A 19,715-nucleotide genomic window follows, 5' to 3' on the forward strand; every position below is an offset into this window, starting at 1 on the left:
ACCAGGATGGAAGACCACCCCGTGTCGGCTGTTCGCGAGTGCTTAACGAACCCATTACTCTGCCCGAAATTTGAGGAGGTTCATTGCCGAGGTGACCCGGGGACCCATTTGATGTTGTCCATGTTCAGAAGCTTCTGTAGGAATAATGTGGCATTATCAGGTGACGTGTTAATACACTGTCAGAACCTCACGTCGTGGACTGTGATGCGCCGTAGGTACAGCAGGACGAGTGAATGTGTAGTGTAAAGCCTAGTTTGCTGTTGCTGGCTACTAAGTCTGTTTAATTTGCCCAGCCGACGTGCAGAAAATGAGATTTGCTCTGAGCCCAATGGAAGCGAAAGGACACACGACCCGTGTTTTTAATATGATTAAACTGTTCTCTTAAGCTTAGTGTCTGATGCTTATGACAAGTGCCAACTGACAGAACGAAATCAGATTTGCGCACGTGGCAGACAGAGGATGCTCTCGGATATGTCTTTGGGAGGGGCCGTGTTGCTTCTCGCAAAGGAATCGACCGCACGGCGACGCGTTTGTACATCGTCCCGGTAACGGAAATGAATCAAGGTTTAATAGATTACTCAAGGTGTTCATTTGTTTCGAATTTGGTTTTTAGATCAGATTAAGAACTGAAGAAAATTACTGTGTTCGAAATTCACGTTAAGACTTATTCTTATCGTTCATATGACAGTAAACTGAAACATCTTTCTTCTCTTACAAATAAGTAGGTTACTTGTAAATATTATTATTATTGCTGCTAATGCCATTGTAATTGGTATGATATATTCTTGTTGGTCATCATATGCTCTCTAATGGGCGATGATTGCCCTGATGATGGAGTCAGAGGCATTGAGAATCGGACGAAACCCGTGAATACAAAATGAACAGTTGTTGATCGATGAAGCATTTTGTACGCGCAGTTGTCAATTGACTTTAAATAGTAATTTTTATTTTCTCTTCTTTACAGGTGAGTGCAAATTCCAGTCCAGCCATTCGTCATCCAGATAAGTCGAGTTTGTAATTCGTTACTTATTCCCCCCACTTTCGATGTCATTACTTCCAATGTAATTTCAAGAACACTTCAGAAGCAATGTGTTTCGAGAACTTTGACCTGGTCTGTACTCATTTGCTTTCTTTGTCAGTACAGTCCCTCACATCTGCTGCTGCTGATTTTGACATATGCTACGTCTTTATTACTGTTATTACGTCTGAAATAAAGGGTTTGTGAAGTGTTGGGTGTGTTACAGAAGTGGCCTAGTCGACTGTCAGTCATGTCTGACTTGACGCTAAACACTGGGTATTCGTAGGTCGCAAATGCAAGGTTTTCAACCGTAGTGTGTGATAAGCCATCCGGGCATCCCGTACAGCCTGAGAGTGAAGCCACTCACTGACCGTGTTTTGTTCTCGTAAGTCTAATTTAATGTGTATCTCTGACAGAATTGTGTTAAAGAGACTTTGTTTCTCATTTAGGAGCTGCCCGGAGACGGGCTGTCGTAACCGAGATTTTCCGCGTTACATTATTTGGTAGTGACCGTTTATTAACACCATTTCCATACGTTTTCACTTATAATGATCTGTGAATTATTTTCATCGACAAAGTATTTCTCTTTTAAATTCTGTTAATAGTTATATTTTATACTTAGTAATTACAGTGAAATTCTCTGGACTGCTGGTAGTTATTAAAGTATCTCGGATCTAATTTCTTGAGGTGTTTTGAAAAATCATCTGAAACGTGCCCCCCCCCCCCCCCCCCCCGCATTTCAGGTATGCTCTTATCGTGAATATTCGTGCTTCCTACGAAATACTATACAAATACAGAAAAATAATGTAAAAGTGTGTCCGTATTGTGACGGAGATTGCTAGGAACGTGGAACGTGACTGGAGGTCCTCGTCTCTCACTGCATTACCGTACGTGGAGTTACCAAATGCATCATTCATGCACTTTACCCCACTGCATGTTATTCCACAGACAAATCGATTGTTATTAAAATATTCAGTGTTTGTAAGCGACTGGATAACGTCGCTCGCGTCCATGGCGGTGGCGGCAACATCAGTTTTAATGTGGAGCCCATTACTGTTGAGACTACGAACTAGAACACGTCTTAAATTCGTCCTATTAGTCGATTTAAGCAGCCTCAAAAGAACAGAGCCCTTCCCTTCTAGCAGTGGAGCATGGGAAATGCAGACGTTTCTCGTTGAATTATTAATAGTCCCAATAAAGATTAGTTTTTTGTCTGCAAAGAACATTTTATTGCCGGAACAACACAGTCGTGCTGCGGAGTATGCACGTCGAGGTTCGATTCCCGGCAAGAACGTATTTTTCTTCTCAGTTGCATCGTCCAGACCTTTTCGGGGGCCCTACCCGACCTCCTGTCCATTGCGTACCAACTTCGTTTCCTCGGGGGCGAAGTGGCCGGGGTGTGAAGCCGAGGTTAAGAACGCGTGGAGCTATACCTCCGCTTTGCCATTCCTCGGCATGGCGTGATGCTTAGTTAAGTCCCACGGACATCTCTAATTTTACCTCAGCTTTTACTCAGACGAAATGGCTCTGAATACACAACCATTTTTCCTCTCTTTTATCATGACAAGTTCCACCTGCTTTAATACTCGTTTCGGAGGAACTTTTGGACACTGTCATCAGCGATGGGTATCTCAGACCAAAACCTTCACGGCCCAATATTAACCACTTGGTGTTATAATGGAGACGTACTGCGGCTGAATTTGTTCATCGTGAATATAATCTTGCGCTACAGAGCAATTTTCCGAATTACACTTAATCTTCCAGGTTCTGTCCAAAGCTGGGGCAGATTTGAAATTGCTACACTTAATTTGACGCAGTCCTTAAATTTCCGTATTTCGGTGTGATTTCTTAACCCACACAACTAATTGAGTTTTCCATTGGCATAGAACTGTATCAGCCATAAAGCCCTTGTCCTTTTCTGATCGAATCTTCCAAATTAATGCTTGTTGTCAGTGTAGTGGGAGTTTGAATGTTTCAGCCGAGATAGTAACTTTGCAGTTGAAGTGAATTACTTTACAAAGTTCCCTTCTTCCTGTAGTACAGTTGTAAGACGTACCTGATACGAAATTGCCTCTTTACATTAACCTCCCTCTTCTAGCGTGGAGCTGTGCATTACATCAGTAAGCTGCCTTCTTCGTTCGAGACTCGAGTTCCTTTAATAGCTTACTCACTGAGATAGAAAAAGAAAGAATGGCACGAAAATGCTTCTAAACGAGCCGGAGAGGGTGGGAGGAATATGCCAATTATCTTCATCCGACTCGTAACCCCATTCTCGTTCGTTCTTGCACTCCGTTTTCTCAAGAACCCCTTCACGTCAAACCACCACCTTTCCGTTCCGACGGGACATCCATGCTTCACTAGGATTCTAAAAGGATTTGCTTCAAGACATCGTTTATCATTGTGCCACTTAAGCTAAGGAGACGCTAATTTACGGGTCGTCTAAACGAAGCCTTCTTCCGTCGGCCGCCGTCCTTGGCGTCGAACTGTTACAAGGACCGACAAATGTTCCAGCGTCTCTACAAGGAGACGGTAGGTCCAAAGCCTCGTCCCGGCAGGGATGTAACATCTTTTTTTTTTTCGTAGGGTGTTGATTCACTTGCCTCTCGTTGGAAAACCTGAAGGAAGAGACCTCTTGTTAGACCTAGGCACAGATGGGACTATAATATTAAAATGGATGTTAGGGAATTGGGGTTGGAGGGTGTGGATCAGATTCACCTGGCTCCAGATAGGGCTGGCGGCTGGCTCTTGTGAACAAGGTGGTGACCCTTCGAGTTCCATAAAAGATGGGGATTTTCTTGGTTAACTTTTCTCGTCTGCGCGTGAGCCTGACTTAAGTAAATTAGACTTTACGTGTGAGGTAATTAGTTCACTTAGTATTTTATAATGTACGTATGTTTGTGCATTTTCCGGTACCCTTGGCTTGATGTATGGACTTTCGATAGGACTCCTTAGACGAGGGATCGGCCCGTCGCAAGGCCTCTACCTCGTATTTACAGGACAGCACAACACAGAAATACATCCATGGCTTGAGTGGGATTCGAACCCACGGTCCCCGCGACCAAGCGGCCACTACGGACCCCTTGTATTGAAGGAATGTATGTAAATATTAAATGACGATTTGAATCCAAATATGGAAACGCTACTTGGGATAAAGTGGATGTTCTTGTGATTTATGTATCAGGCGTTTAAACCTTTAGGGCTGATGTTTGTGGTACAGATGTCTGGTTCCAATGGACAAGTTTGCTATCATGTACCTCACGTGGTAATAGTAGTGTTGAAGCGTAGAAGGAACTTTATTTTAACTCCCGATGAAAGATGAGTGACTGTCTTATCGTCCGTCGTCGTCGTCTGCTTTGTTTGTAACATCACAGAGGTCTTTTACTTTGCAAGAAGTAAGAGCCTTGTTTTGCACCCACGATTCGTGTAAGGTTTCCATGAATAATGCATTATTTATATTACAGTAATGCAGACAAAGCTTGTCTTTTAATTTTTGCATACTGAGGGGTTCCTCTGTAACTGATACCCGGAGGAAAAGTGCCCGGAAAAAAACGCTGCTCGGTTTCTAAGGATGTCTCTCGAGCTGTTAATAAGAAGAGGTTTCGCTGGGTGTTGTTGGTTCCTTCGTCGCTGAGCCGTGCAAGATGTGTTTGCACAGATTGCTCTCCTTGTCTAGTTTATGTTCAATCTGTGCATGTGTACATTTGCAGTGTCTCACATGCTGCATTGCTTTGTACAATGACTGCTTTTGAAACAGCATTACGAAAGTAAAGAGATTTGTGAGTTCGAAATAAATCCCCTTGCCTCAGTCCCTACACGTCTGTTCAGCTGGTGGGAACTGGGAAGGAACGCATTGTCCGCTCCCTCCACAAGCATCGACTGTGTTTTGTTCATTGGCGTCTGTGCCTTGCGACAGGTTGTCCGGGACTCCCATCTACGCGTAGGTCTTCCTCGTGTTCTCTTTCCTTCTAGTATTCTCGACAATAATGTTTGTTTTCATCTCTCAAATCTGTGCCCAGACGTCTTAAGGATAAAACAAAACTGAAATTTGAAACGAACGGGGGGGGGGGGGGTGCCCCGTTGGCAGACCATATGCAATCTATCTAATGGTTTGTGGGGGTGGGGGGGGGGGGGCATGCGCCAGCGAATGCATGCTTAATGAACACGCTACATTAAGCAAACTAAAATGGCGCTCGCTTGGCTAAACATCTGTAACGACTGTTAGAATTCATGGGACTTTGTAGGACGTCCAAATCAGCGAGTTGCAAGGCTTGTGGCGCCAATAGATAGATGCAAGTGTCACGTGTACGTTGTCTGAAGGCAGGCCGAGTTCTGCGTGTTTCTGGGATGGTTACTGAAATCTTCAAAGTGAGTCTGGACCGGACACTCTCAAGTGAGGTCACCACCTGTTTTCATGTACACATTTTTAAAAAGGGCACACAATCAATTACTGTGAATCAAATACCGAGAAATATCACGCTCCTCGGAGGGTAAGCTTCGTACATAACCGAAATCACTGGGGACCGTCCACCAGAGGCGCCATAATTCATTCTGTGAAATTATTGGGAACAGTAAGTCCGTTTTGAATTGTCTTGCGTCTGAGCAAAATGCGCGAAAGAAGGGTTTGTGTATCCGCCACTGATGCTCTCCCTCAGTAGACGGCTTTGTTCCTTGTCATCCAATTATATAATATCCTCCGCCATCGCCTATTACTTTCAATCTGTGTTTCTAATGGGGTCCAGTGCTGGAGGAACAGTTGCTTGTCAGCATTAATAACTCTATTTGCATTTTAAACAGTTGAGTCACATCAGTGCACAGGGAGTCAGTCACCCACCCTGCTCGCCCCAACATCCAGTGGGCGGTGGGCGGTGGGCGAGTGCATTGTGCACTTTGCGTCAGCCTCTCACCGGCTCCTCATTTGTACGTCTCTCTTAAAATGAAACGCGCTAAACTTCTGATCAGCGGTCATTTGTACGGTTTCTGAGTGTGACGGTGGTGAATGACACTGTTTCAACTGTAGAAGTTATTTAGCGGCGTTGAACCTCTGTCCACCTTTACCTGTCTTCGTAAATGTTCAAAGAGGAGGACAGGCTAGCAGAGCGAAACTGAGTGCGATCCACAGTTTTCGTGGCGTACTAAATCCTTTCTGGAGGTCAGCCTTGTCAGTGTTGAATTGAAGAAACCGTTTCGGAAGTTAGATCTGCCTCCGTCTTCAGGGTCCGTGATGATGGAGTCAGGGCGTCGGATTCTTATGTATCATTGCCACGGTTGATCGTCGGAGTGCAGTGGCGTAGCTGCAGTAAAAAACACAGCTGGAAGTGTAAGGAGCGGAGTTGTAGCCGGAAAGAACGGTTTGCGCGCAAACTCTGTCATCTATAATTTCCGATACTTGAAAGAGATCTGAAATTGGGCACTTCGACGCCGGCGCTGCGTTCATAAATTCGGATTTCACTGCCTGAACCTGTTACAAATCGGTATCCGTTTTATCCAAGGCTGCAAGTCATTAAGGAATTCAGTGGAATAAATCCAGTTCGGAGTTCTTTGTGTTTTACGTCGCTCCTCGTTAGTTCGTCTGGCTTCCCCCCCAATTCATGCGTCGGGTTCCTGATCTCATGTCGTTCCTGTCCTCGCGTGCGATAATGAAATGAAAAATAGAAAGTATTTTGTGCAGCTTTGTAATTACGCTGTGAGGGGAGGCGTTGTACTTAATGGCTTCGCTGCTGATATACGCCCTGAAGAAGGAGGGGGCTGTGTGTTTGCTTACGATGGACTCGCTCTGTACTGCTAAGGGGTCACTACTTCGCTTTCAATGAATCCTCGAGTTGCAAATTCTGCAAAGTGTTCAGTGTTCGAAATTGAGTCCGCTACGTTTCGGAAGCCGGCTGTACTACATTCACATGTAAAAAAATGGTATTCTTTTGGGTCCAATTCCAGTAATTCCTTAGTGGTAGTCGAACAAGTCCTTGTTTTTACGCTTTGGAACTAAAGTATAGTCTGATGAACCGCGCTAGCAGTTGAAATGGCATATTTACGACTGAATGAAGTTCATTTCGAACGCTCATTAACTTTATTAAACCGCGAACAGATTTGAAGATGGCTGTCTTCTGCGGACATTATGCCATGTGGTGTGGTAGACGTTTACTGACGTTTCAGAGGTACTTGCTGCCTCCTTCAGTACATGTCTCAAGATGCCGGTCTCTTATATTGGTTCGTGACAAAGATAGTTACTTAAACGTGTGGTAAGGAAGGCTAGTGTTGTGTTGCCTTTCTTGTGGCCTGCAATTCCCCTAGATCGAAACAAGTCCCATTCGTAGCCGCTTAAGAGTCGTAAGACTTTCCTTCAATTAAGTGGTTGTTAGTGGGTGGGGAAATGATTAGCGCCAGAGACGTATTCGCTACGGCAGAGTAACTAAGTAACGGCTAATTGAGAGCTAGGAGAGGCGGGTGACTTGATACTTGCAAATGTCACGGAAGCCGAGCGTCGTTAAAAGTATCGAATTTCTGAACAGAAGTGCTGCACGCTGTAGCTTGTTTCGGAATTATTATATCAGGTGTAGAGTTTCCATTTCATTCAACTTATGTCTCGAGAAACTTGTTCCATATCCAGATGATAAACACACCATTAAAAAAAATTCCCCTTGCCAAGATCGTATTACAGTTGCTCAGAGCATTAATTATCCTTCGTGCCCTACATGAAATGACGGTACGTTTTGAAAATTAGTTATTGGGGCTAAGTATTTTCCTGTTTGCCCGCACGAATAAAATGTTGGTTGATAAGTTATGACGCCCGGACTTTTGGTGTCGCCCCTCTTTGTATTGGGGATTTAAAATCGTCGATGTAAAGACCCGAAAGAGGTGCCGTGTGTGCGCTCTTTAACTTTTCTTGTTTCTCCCAAAATCAGAAGCCCCTCGCTGATTAAGGTTAAAATGAACAAAATATCGATGTTATTTTGTAACTAATCTTACATACATTAAAATGCAAGGTTACAGCGTTATGTTCTGCTAGAATTAAAAATTCATTAAAAAAGTTTCTTTTTCACATAAGAAAACGTAAACAGAATGTCAAATTACTTTAATTCAGCCCCAGGTGCACCATCTAACTTCATAGAGGGTTTTCTTGACAAACTAATAGTAGCTAAGCCACTCGAGAACTTTGCTGGCCGTGTGGAACAGCTGTAAGGCCAACAGAACTCTGATTCATTACATTTCTTCTTAGTTTCTCGGTATATAACAGCACTATATCAACTGAGTAGACCTCTGTCAAAACGTTTAACGAGAAAAGGCTGGGTGGTTAAGATTCGTGAGTTTTAAAAAAATCTTTTGCCCTTTTAATGTAATATTTATGAACTATGCGTCAGTATAGTAAGAAAATCCACGGAAAATCTAAGAGTAGCAAATATCCCGACCGAGATTGGATCCGGAGACATAGATAAGCAATTCGCTTAATGCCACATGAGTAATCTTCGGTAGTACTTAGCAGGAACATGGGCTTATTTCCATTTGCATAAAGTACTGTTAAGCACTGCGAGGTCCTGGCCGGTTCTTTGCTTTCCTCGTGGGTCCCGGCGTCCAGTGCTTGAAAATACACGCAAGTGGACCAAAGATACGAGCCCTGTGACAGCTTGATTTTGATGGCGTCGGCGTCGGGCAGACTCGTAGGCAGATGCCTCTGTGACAAGTTTGACTGCAGGTGGAATATTAATTCCATCCCGTCAGGTACCTGGAATTATCAGTCGTGGTTTTGCAGGGGGGAAAAAAGATACGTACGCCTGCAAAAATGTGTCTAAATTTTGTGTGACAGCGCCCCGAATCAGACTTGAGATTGCTCCGTATTCCTGCCTGCGAATATGGTCATGGCTCTTGTGGTTTCCCCTCCTTTGTGAGGCATTAAAATTAATTCCCCGATCCCCATTAAAACACGAAATGTAACTTGAATTGAAAAGCGCTTTTCAGAACGCCGCCCTCCCCCTAATCCTCCTATCTTCCATTGGGCATTTGTTTATAAACAAGCGACGTGTCCTGTTCCGTCGTGGAATTCAAAACTGTCATGAAGGGGTTAGCATTTGAGTAATGACTGGCCTGCGTTTCCGTTCCTCATGAAAACGTGGGTCTTATTCGTGGGGTGGCTCCAAATCCCACCGTGTGGATGGACACCCCCCCCCCCCTCATCCCGGTCACTAAGGCAGGGGCATTAGTGGTAGAGTAAACTGAGTTGCCAGACTGTACTCACGCCGGATGTTATGACCGCTTTGTTATGCACTGCAAAAGTATTTTGTTCACTGGAATCGTTTGTTTCCGCGTTTTGAAGAATTGTGCTCAGCCCACGGAAGTGAGGTAACCGCGTTAATTTTGCTGGGTTAGCTGCGCTGGAACTCAAAAGTAAAGTAATTTGTGAACGCGGACAGCCTTGTACGAAATCTACACCCGGGTAGCCAATCCAAAGCAAGCAGATTAGCTCAGGAGCGCATACAACCCCAAAAGACCACAACCTCCAGTCTAATTTATAGGCGTCCCATGTTACAATATTAGTGTAAATTATCAGCGATTGAGTGGTATTTTTCGGTACAGTGTGTCAAAATTTCGTCGAGTCTTTTGGAAATTAATACCTGGTTTTGTGTGTACCATCCACCCAAGTTTCTGCTACATAATTCACACTCAGTTTTCCTAATTTAAATATCCTGTGTTTGGTTCAAATGTACAGAATAATTCTTTTGTGTACTTTTAAACTTTTACGTGAATATTTGTATGCGCTAAACGTGTACCACATGAACTGTAAGTTGTTGTTTTTTTATTTTATTTTTAATACGACAGTGCTGAATTTGGCGTTCGCTATTGTCACAACTAGTGGTTCTCGTTTAGTATAGCCTTCCGTTGCGAATATGTCGATATTGTATTATTCAGACAATGCGTCGTCGTTTGTTTGCCGTGAATGCAGTCCGAAATCATTAATTGGAATCGAGCGCGTCCGTGTGTCTCCCCGTATTAGCAGTGCGGCGGGGCTCGTATTCATGGTCCCTGAAATGTGACCTTTGGGCCCCCATTGTAATCTGCACTGAGCACTGCTTTATAATAGTAGAACACACGGAAGCGGCTCGCTAGTTGTATTAATGTAATCCGTAATGAAGGTAAATAGTTACATTTTAATGTATGTGTCGGAACTGAATTTTAACAGTGGCTGACTGTACCTCAGATACTTCAGCATACAACTAAAACCTGGTACGTACAAGCCTGTATGTTTTCGGAATTAAACTGCCGATAAATTTGACAGGTATCTTGCCGAACGTTGTGGTCGAAATAACACTCCAACTTTCTCTTTGGAAGATTCCGGGTTCATCCTCAAGACCGGCTGTTCTTCCAGTTTTTACCATAGATTTAATTCATCTTTGCGGATAAATGGTTGGATAGTGCCTTAAAATGGGCCACGAACATCGTTTCCATACACGCATTACCCTACCATCGAAACCGCATAACCGTTGCAGTTGACAAAGCGTCTTTACAAAAATGAATGATCGCTCTTTTGGAGAAGAATAGAATATTTCTCTTCGGTGCCCTGGAATGTATCACGTCGGTTGCGGATTCCTCGAGGACATTTGGACCCACGTAGAAATAGATCTGGATTGTAGACAAGAAGAAATTGTGATTTGAGTAAGCATAATCGGGTGTGACGTGTTACAGCAGCGCAGTGTAGGCCGGATGCTGTGTGAAGCTTGTCAGATAGCCACGGTGACATCGTCTGTGCCGTGGCAGACACACGTTTCCAGCAGCTGTACTGTAATTACGGCCGACAGATCTGCCTTGTCACTGAAAAATGACGTTCGTGTTTGCTGCGTGAACCAAACTATTCATGCATCGTTAAAGGTTTTAATAGTTAATAGCTGAATGAAAGTGGATGTCTGGTGGAGCATGATGTCAAGTGGCTTCAAGGTGAGATTGTGGATGTCTTCCGATCACACTTTTTTGTAGCTCCTACAAGCCACAGGTTGTATTGAAATAAGCGACAACTGTTTATACGGGACGTTTCAGTTGAGATAACTTTCATACCGGGATGGACCTGATTCTGATCTCATTTCTCTTCGGAAATACGTGTCTGTTGTTGGCTTACCAAATGATAACCGTGCAGTCAAAATTATATTTCTCTGCTCTCAAGAGTGACATCGTAGAACACGTGGTATGAGCCGACCGCGTCTCTCATCTTCTGAAGCTCCTGCAGTGAGATTTATCTTTTTCCACACATACTAACCAGGTAGCTCCGAGATTTCTGACATGTTAAACAGGACGTATAGTTTGATCCTGTGGCATTAAGCAACTACATGGAACAAAGCCTGTCTTGAGGACCTAATATGAATGAGTCATGAAATTCACCGGCTTTTATGGAACTCGAAGACCCAGTACCATGTTGACAAGACCATCACCGGTCTTAGTCCTGAGCCAGATGAATCCTGTCCATGCCCTCCCATCTACGTCTAGGTCTTTTAAGTGATATCCTCCATGCAGTTCTCATCTCTCCCATGCGTGTCACATGCGGGCCCTTGTTAACCCTCTGAAGCCAAAACTCGTCCAAATTCTATGTAAGGATTCGGTCCGTACCGCGAAGAAAACACTTCACCATTACAAAGATCAACTGGTTACAGCGAGAATCGGACGAAAGCGACGGATGCAAAACGCAGGGCGGTGCATATTCTTACCACTAGGCCTTCAAGAGCCACTTTTGTGACGTCATTACAAAGAGCAACACCGCAGACTCGCTCGGTGCTGCAGAGGAACTGTCTGCGCGCCCTTGTCAGGGTCAAAATGTTTCGTGCTACTCTTGACTTCGTTTGCGTTTTCCCAAGTGTCTGCAAGCGTTGATGTAGTTCGGAAATCGTTATCCTTGGCGCGGTAGGTGCATCGCCGAAGGGTATGCGACTCTTCAGCAGTTTGCCTAGTTTCAAGGGGTTAATTAAGTCCTGATACGAAACTCTCTGCAGTGGATACTGAACGTGGTGGTGGCATTTTGCAACGGTGAAATCAAATTAAGAAAATAACTTCCAAGCACTACAGTCATTTTAAAATGGCAGTGCAGTCCAAGTGTCTTAAAAATCAGTCTCAGAAGCGACGGTGTCTCGTCTTAAAATGGATGACTGACGTAAGACTGTTTCAAGGGCTGGAATATCTTTTGCCTGATAAGTAAATGTTGGTAGCTTGGTTAGTCGATGACTCTTTACTGTTATGGAGAGTTTTGGCGTTGCGGATAATATTTTTGAATGTGCATTTAACAGATTTCGCGTGAGGCATTATTATATATTTTACATGAGCGTCTTTCGAATGATGTACGATGTTCCTAGAATGACGATTTTTCGAAGTTCCCTGATGTGTTCGCCCGGGATGTTGGCCCAATTGGCAGTTGCTCTTATAATTATTGGAGTACTTTTGCTTTACTTATTATTATCGTTATAAATCGCCATTTTTAAAGGAGCGACCAGCAGAAAAATATAACATTCAGACGACGCATTTGTGCATATGTACGGGTATTTGGCCCTGGAAACGAACCAGTGACTCCGTTGCGTGGAGACTCTCTTAGTGGCACGTGAAGTAGGTCATTTTATAGACGCAAACCTAATTCTCATGACTCGAAAAATACAACGTCCATTTTAATTAGCCATCTACTGAACAAACAAAGAACAAAGTAATTTAATCAGTTTTAAAATTGCGTTAAACAGGCAGCCCCTGAAACCTGGATCCGTATCACTTCAGGCTGTCTGGCTACAGAACTCGACTTCATCAACTGTTATTGAATTATGCACACGGAATCGTTAAAAAGTGGAGGCGTTAAAGAGACAAAAATTTTGAGATTTTCTTGTGACTTGGCGAAGTTCTTACATTTTTACTGCTAGTAACTAGCGTAATACACTCATATAGTGACGTTTCATATTCACAAAGTAATTAGACTTTCAGAACACACGGCGCTGTTGAAATGGCCTGCATTCGGAAACACTTGAACTTCCGTTTTCAGGTTGGATTGCAAAACCGGAGTCTGTTGAGCCGAGTCATCGATGTATACGAAGTAACCTTGAAAGCCGTGGTTTTTCCCTCGTACCTGAGGACGAACCTAGAACCACCAACTTCCGAAACGTTGCCCCGATCAGCGAACACAATCTGGATACAGGCCAACAGAATAACCGTACGCTTTGCGCCCTTCCTTTGTCAGAAACTAATTCATCTCGCCAACCTTATCCATCAAGTTTTGTCGTTCCTCGGTCACGTGTCTCGTTTGTCCGTCGACTCAGCCAAGTCATGGCCGCGCTGCCTCCGAGGTAACCCGCGTTCATCTCTCGGTAATGCACGATGAGCCTACGCCGAGCATTCAGCTGGAAATGTGTCACGCGGTTTTGCAGGAGAGCCAGAATCTCCGATCTGGGGGGGGGGGGGGGTGTTTGATCCGCCCTTTCCTGTGGTAATATTAAGGCAATTAAATCCATCTGCCATTTTCAGCCGTTCCCCTTTGAGGTGAGAGGAAGTTGGATTGAACATTTCTCGAACACAGATCGGGACGTCACCGAAATTTTATACACGTGCATTTCTATTTGGGCCCACTGGACTGCCAATGAATATGCAGAAGAACCCTGTCCAAAAAGCCCTTTGCTTCTTATTCTGATAATTTCGGGGTGCTTAGGACAAGATTTCGACAGAGATGAGGTGACAGGAGGACTTCATAATTAGGAACTCCACAAATTGCAACCTTCACCAAATGTTAGCTTGAACAAACCAAGGAGAATGAGTTTGGAGCGCTGTGTGGACAAGACAAATACCTGCAAAATTTTTGTTTGGAAGCCTGAAGGGCCGAGACCTGTGTGTACATGGGAGGATAATATTAAATGTCATCGTAAGAGAATAGGGTGGGAGGGTGTGGCTTGAATTCGTTTGACTTAGGGGCCAGTGGCGGACTGTTGCAAGCACGGTCGTGAAGCCGCGTGATCCACAGGTTGCTGTCAGATTATTTTCTGGTTGAGCGACGATTGCGATCTGCCACATGGAGATAGTTGGTGCGTCGTCGTTAAATAAGCTACGCATGAGCTTCTGGAGGCAGATTTGTGTTCTAGAAGAGCGATGTCTCGTTTACACGTAGAATAATTTGTCTGCGAAACCAAAGGGCCGAACCTTTCCCTTCGTCTTGGTCCCATTAACACTTAACTGCGGCCCAACAGCTCAAATTAATCTCGTGGTGTAAAAGATCGTATCGCCTTGCAATCAGAATGTGTCCACATGTCGACGACTTGGTCGATTTTCCATGCCGTTCGTTTGACCAAGCAGCGAACTGCTTCAACTAGTTTTCGCTGGCCGTCCGGCCAGACCAAGCAGACAGACAGACAGACAGATGTAAAGATGGACGGACGAAGAGAGAGAGAGAGGGGGGGAGGGGGCTACTCTGTCTCGTATCCTAGTCACGTCCTGCGTTCCAGTGGGGGCGATTCCTCCCAACACCGCCGTGAAACGATTTAGTGCTCTTAATTATACAGTAAAACGGTCGGCTGTGTATTCTCTCGTCTCAGGCTGAAGAACTTCGGACCCCTGAGGTGTTAAGATTCGGCCAGCAAACCCTGACTCTGTAGTTTAGGGTTGGGGGCTCACGTACTACTAAACGTAACGTAACACGCTCAGCAGTTAGAATAAGTTACTCACACATGAGAGGCATTACAGAGTAGTCGGATACGATAAGTATTGTCAGAAAAGAGAAAGATTGCGTATTAAGAGACGGCAACTACAACAGTTTTAAATTATGACCAAAGAGTAGCGGCGGTGGTAATAATTTGGTTTTGAAGCCAACGCAGCTTGGTACACAGATGTCACGAGACTTGACAGCGTTATGACATTCCATCGGCCACGGATTTGAATCCGGAACGGTGAACCATCTTCTGGAGCAACTGATCACTAGACAAGTAGGAAAATGAACGTGGAACTTTCCACTGATTGCTTTCTGATACGAGGGAATCTGCCGAGTTTTAAGGTTGGACAGACACCCGAGATTCCGAACAAAAACTGAGCTCTCTCAGTTAGGCCATAGAATAATTTCTCTCCTTCTGTTCGTTTGTCAATGATAGTTCCCTCTTCTCCCAAGCGCCACAAATGGAGGCGTTTAGTGATTTACAGTAAAATAGCCACGAACTGATGGTTCCGAGATTCGTGTTCTGACTGCTTTAACCTGTGGCAGAAATCGATTCTGTGGGAGATTAGGGGCGAGGCCAGAGTTGGTGCATAAGAGAGGAATCGAACCCGGATTGCAGAGACCGTAGCCAGTCATTTACTGACTGTTATTAAAACGAATGATTGAATTAAATTACTGATTACGGACGTAAAATGTACTTAATGCCTGTTCCTTTCTTACCTGTTACAACGCTGATTTGTGTCGTGTGGCAAATGACATGCTTTGCTTTGATTCAGTCTTTTGTTTCTTGTATGCATGTGTTTTGCTTCCTTTGTGATCGGCCGGGGGGCTCTTAAATCAGCACGCGAACAGATACAGATCTGAACTGGATTAGTCGGATATATTGACACAGTTTTGAGGTATCTTCATGATTTCTACCCACGTCTTTCATTAGTATTAACGCAATAAGTTAAGAAAACTGGGTGGCTTTGTAAGAACAGTGTTATCGCTGGACAAATTATGTAAGAGACATTTAGTGTACTTGTACAAGCAAGTAGAATGATGAATTGATGGGAAGGTTATCTCAGCTTGCCTCTAAATATTAACGGAACCGGTTAATTCAGACACAGACAGCTGTCTGCAGAGAATTATACTGGTAGGGCCAAGTCGTATTTAAGATTTAGAAAAGCTAATTGGTCTGCATCTTGAATCGAACAACTTTATCTTGTTGTCCCCACGACCTGAAAATCGTGTAACTCTAGCATTACGACTTACAGCTTCATAAACTAGAGGATTGTAGAAAGAATGTGACAAGTTTCTTTTCATATTCGTTACGCTGAGTCTGGCCAAATACATTCTTGTCTAACGGATTAGATATTGGTCGGAAGTTTAAAAAAACTGACTTCAGAGTATTTAAAAATATTACCCATGGCTTACAGCGGGTTGAACGATCCACCGGACTTCTGTAAATACTTTTGTAGGCCCGCACGTGCATTTTATCCCTTCAACTGCCAGCATTAGAATTTTTGGGTTAAAATGGGAATTGTATCTGATGATGGAAGCGATATGTTTCTTCGAAACGTTGATAACTACCAGCGAGGCAAGAGGGCGCCACAGTTCAGAAAACCAAAATCGATGTGGTCAGTGCGGTGAGAATCTGAACTGTGATTTTAGCTTTCTAAAGTAAGCCTCTCTTCATACTCATATTCAGAATTTTTACATAAACAGCGATCTAGAAGTATTTCTGGCGAATAAATTGGCCTTACATTAAATGGATGACTGGAGGAGGTAACTTTAAACAGTGTCAACACAATGGGCTTTAGAAACTGGTATATTTTTTGGTTACTTCAAGCACGTTTTGTGTTTTGAGGTTAGGGCCGTCAGATAGTCTAAAATCATGCTTTGTGGGCTGCTCGTTTCTTTTAAATATTTCCAACGCCAAGACGAGGCTTCATTAACGTGCAGCTGTTGCGTTACGTTGCGTTATGCTATTTCCTCTTGTGTACTCGCCGTAGCTCTGTTTGGTTGAACGTACTCAAAAGCGGTTGTTCCAGGAACTTATGAACTGAATAGTCACACAGCTGGACTCGAGCTAAACGAGGTGGTACGCTGCTTATCACGCGCGAGGTAAGTGTTAGTGTTGGTGAGGTCGGATGCCCTGGGATCTTCCTAAGCTGAAGCTCCCTTCACGGGGAACTCCGCTGTTTAGAGCCAGTTCCTTCAGACCTGAGGAAGGACGCGTGGCACTTTCCATCATCGGTGTTGCACAGGCCACGACCGCTTCCTTACGATCTCCTTCCAATTCAGTGCATGGTCTGAGGAGTTGGCATGAAATTCTGCAAACCTTCTCATCCAGTATACTTGTTAAACCCGAATTTACTTTAATATTCTCGGATACATTTGTTCATTATGTCCAGGTCGAAGGTGACCCTGATGGAGGAAGTACGCACCTCAGAAACGTCTCTCAACTTCTGCCGTTCTGCATTACGCAACTCCCAGAAGTCGGCCATCTTCATACCCGTCGCCGTGGGAACCTGAAATATCACCGGATAAAATGTCGCTTATTTCTAATTTTCAAAAACCGAGTCCGTGATTAATTCAGGGGCCAAAGTTTTTAAATGTAGCACAGCTGATTTTATTCCAGACAAAATTGTGTGTGTACTCCTTCATCCCCCAACTCAAATTTTTACCTGGCGTCAGATGCAACACTCTCACTGCGGATTTCTTTTCAAATTGCTCCTTATTCTTACCGGCACTTGCGAGTAGCTTCAGATTTCCCGCGTCCTCCCCAAATTCAAACACTGGATTTGTTAGTTTTCCGCGCGGTACAGATTCGTTTTGTGTCCTGGGCTGTGTGGCTATCCAACAACTTCCGGTGGAACCAGAGGCGTCTTATTCGACTCCGTTCTACATAAATGATGTAACCAGACCCTTATACCGGCGTCTTGAAGCCTTGTCATCTGTTTCTTGGTCTCTCTAATATCCCGTATCCGCCCCCTCCGTGTCAGCTTTCCGCTTCGTGTTCGTATTAGTTCGTCGGTTATGGTACGTGGTCATCGTGTGCGTGACACAAGAGCATTTAACATTTTAATGTCGCCCACTCCGTGCTCTTATTTTATCGCGTAAATGGACGAATAGCCTAATAGAAATCTGAAGTGCGCAGTTCAGTATCGGGTGTTGTTGGAAATATTAATTATCCTGTATAAAATTAGTTTGCTTTATAGAATAGAATGTAAGCGGGCCGTAATAGTTGTCGTAAATGTGTGAGCTTCGTTCAGACTTGCCACTTTGCCTGTTTCTGTAAAGTAATCCGAGCGATTCATTTGGTATCTGATAGTCGCTTGTTCTCCGTCGCAACATTGAACCCGATGCAAATGTGAGAGCAAATCTGTTGTTTTTTTATAAGCAGTGCGATCTTTGTGGGAAAGCACGAGAGGTGATAATCTGCACTCTGTAATGAGCTTCTTAAGAAATTATTATGTTGCAGTTCGAGTCGCTTTGAGTCGTTAAGATGTAGAGAAGTTACTGTCAGTGGTTCTGATTTTCCTAATGTGCTAGGTCTGAGACCTCGATTCGAAAGCTGCCTCGTTAATTAGCCGCTTCCCGAATGAGCGCCGTTTCTAAGTCTGCAAAATATGCCGATTCAAACCCAGAATTGTGATGAATTGCATTTTCTCGCCGCACGTCTCCCGCGTGGGAAGTAATCACGAAAAGTGTGTTTGAAGAAAGAGCGGGCGTATCGCCTCTTTTGTTCTGACTCCCGGGTAAAAATATTCGCTCTCCTGGAAATAGGTTCCATCAATCTTATCAGTGTTATTGGGCAAGTGACGTCATTCTTCGTCTGGTGCGGCAGTATAATCAATTAATGGATTGGCCGAGTTCCGGCCATCAATCACTAAGGAAACATCTCACGTGCTTTTGAAGCCTCGAGACCCAGTCTGAGACGCGCACTGCCCCGAGAAAACACCTGTCTCCGGGCTACATGCGAATTGCGCAGAGTTTTAATTTTGTCAAGTTTAACAGAGATAGGAGCAGCTGCCCGGAGTGAGCGCTAGATTAGTGCCCCGATATTTTTTGGAATGCAGGCTGGATCTCCGGCGTGAGGTACCGGGGATTCTGACCCCGTTTAGTGCTCGTAACTCGGATGATATTACATTGATGATGATGATAATAATCTGGAATGATTGACGTTTTCCGGTTAGATAAATAATTTTATGTTCAGCACAAATGTTGCTTACTGTGAAGTAAGATTCGAAGCATTGCCCATGCTTGATAACTGTTGTCGATCTTGTTAAATCGATTATAATTGTGTTGGTTATCAGTGTGCGCACACAAACAGGAGAAGGAATGAAGATATTCTGTGTTTTATCACACTGAAAATGAAGACGGCGTGTTTCTAATAAGCGGTGGCGTATACAGACGAGTGTACGCGACACCAAAACCCACAAATACGACGTCAGAACGGGGTAAAGCTGTGATAAGACCCCGTTCCGTGCGAGATCGCGTTGGATGAAGTAATTCATTTGTTAAATATCTCGTCCCGCATGAAAGTTAGTCAGGCCGCGATTCTGCATTTCCTCCTCGCAGTGTCGTGCGTTTTAACAGACAAGAAATTACGAAAGTCTTCCAGGCCTACAAATCCCGTGTGGTTGATGTAAACTTCAGAAAATGTAAGCTGGGGAAAATGTGTAATGCCAACGTTTAGGGGGAACATACTGCCTACATCTTCAGGGCTGGAGATGATCTTACCTCTCTAGGAAATCCTCCCATATTTCTCTGTGCACAGTTGCGTATCTGTCCACTTTCCACGTCAGCTGCAGGCAGTGAATGCAGAGGGAGACTCCTACGCCCCACCTACGCCCTGCCTGGCGTTCCGTGCAGTTCAGTCGAGCCGTGGCACAAGATATTACCGACGTGATTCAAAAGTCCTCTCTTGAGGCCCCAACAAATGTTGTTATAATGATAGTGCCGCCCTCCCACGAGTACTTGCAGAAACCGGTCCAATAACGATTCTGATTGGACAATTCTCAGCCTTGTTGCGTGCTGGTGCGAGCTAATGAGGAACATGGGAGAAGCTAG

At 44.3% G+C, this 19,715-nt stretch overlaps 1 protein-coding gene and 1 long non-coding RNA gene across 6 annotated transcripts in view; one reads left to right on the plus strand and one right to left on the minus strand.

Annotated features, from left to right (window-relative positions):
- Nucleotides 1-19,715, plus strand: part of Ephrin (ephrin) — a 516,038-nt gene that overhangs the window by 268,833 nt on the left and 227,490 nt on the right. The gene's annotated exons all lie outside the window — the stretch shown is intronic.
- Nucleotides 1,754-19,650, minus strand: LOC110827212 (uncharacterized). Of its 2 annotated transcripts, XR_002542249.2 has the most exons (3): nt 19,386-19,650; nt 17,087-17,170; nt 1,754-3,633 (listed from the first exon to the last, which is right to left on the minus strand). It is a non-coding gene; the product is annotated as an uncharacterized LOC110827212 (long non-coding RNA). The 2 variants fall into 2 exon arrangements; XR_002542248.2 differs by lacking the exon at nt 1,754-3,633 and having other exon boundaries at nt 16,450-17,170; nt 19,386-19,649.

This window comes from Zootermopsis nevadensis, unplaced genomic scaffold, assembly GCF_977971745.1.
Source record: "Zootermopsis nevadensis isolate Lab colony 2312 unplaced genomic scaffold, Znev_1.0 Znev_ptg000025l, whole genome shotgun sequence".
NCBI lineage: Eukaryota > Metazoa > Arthropoda > Insecta > Blattodea > Termopsidae > Zootermopsis > Zootermopsis nevadensis.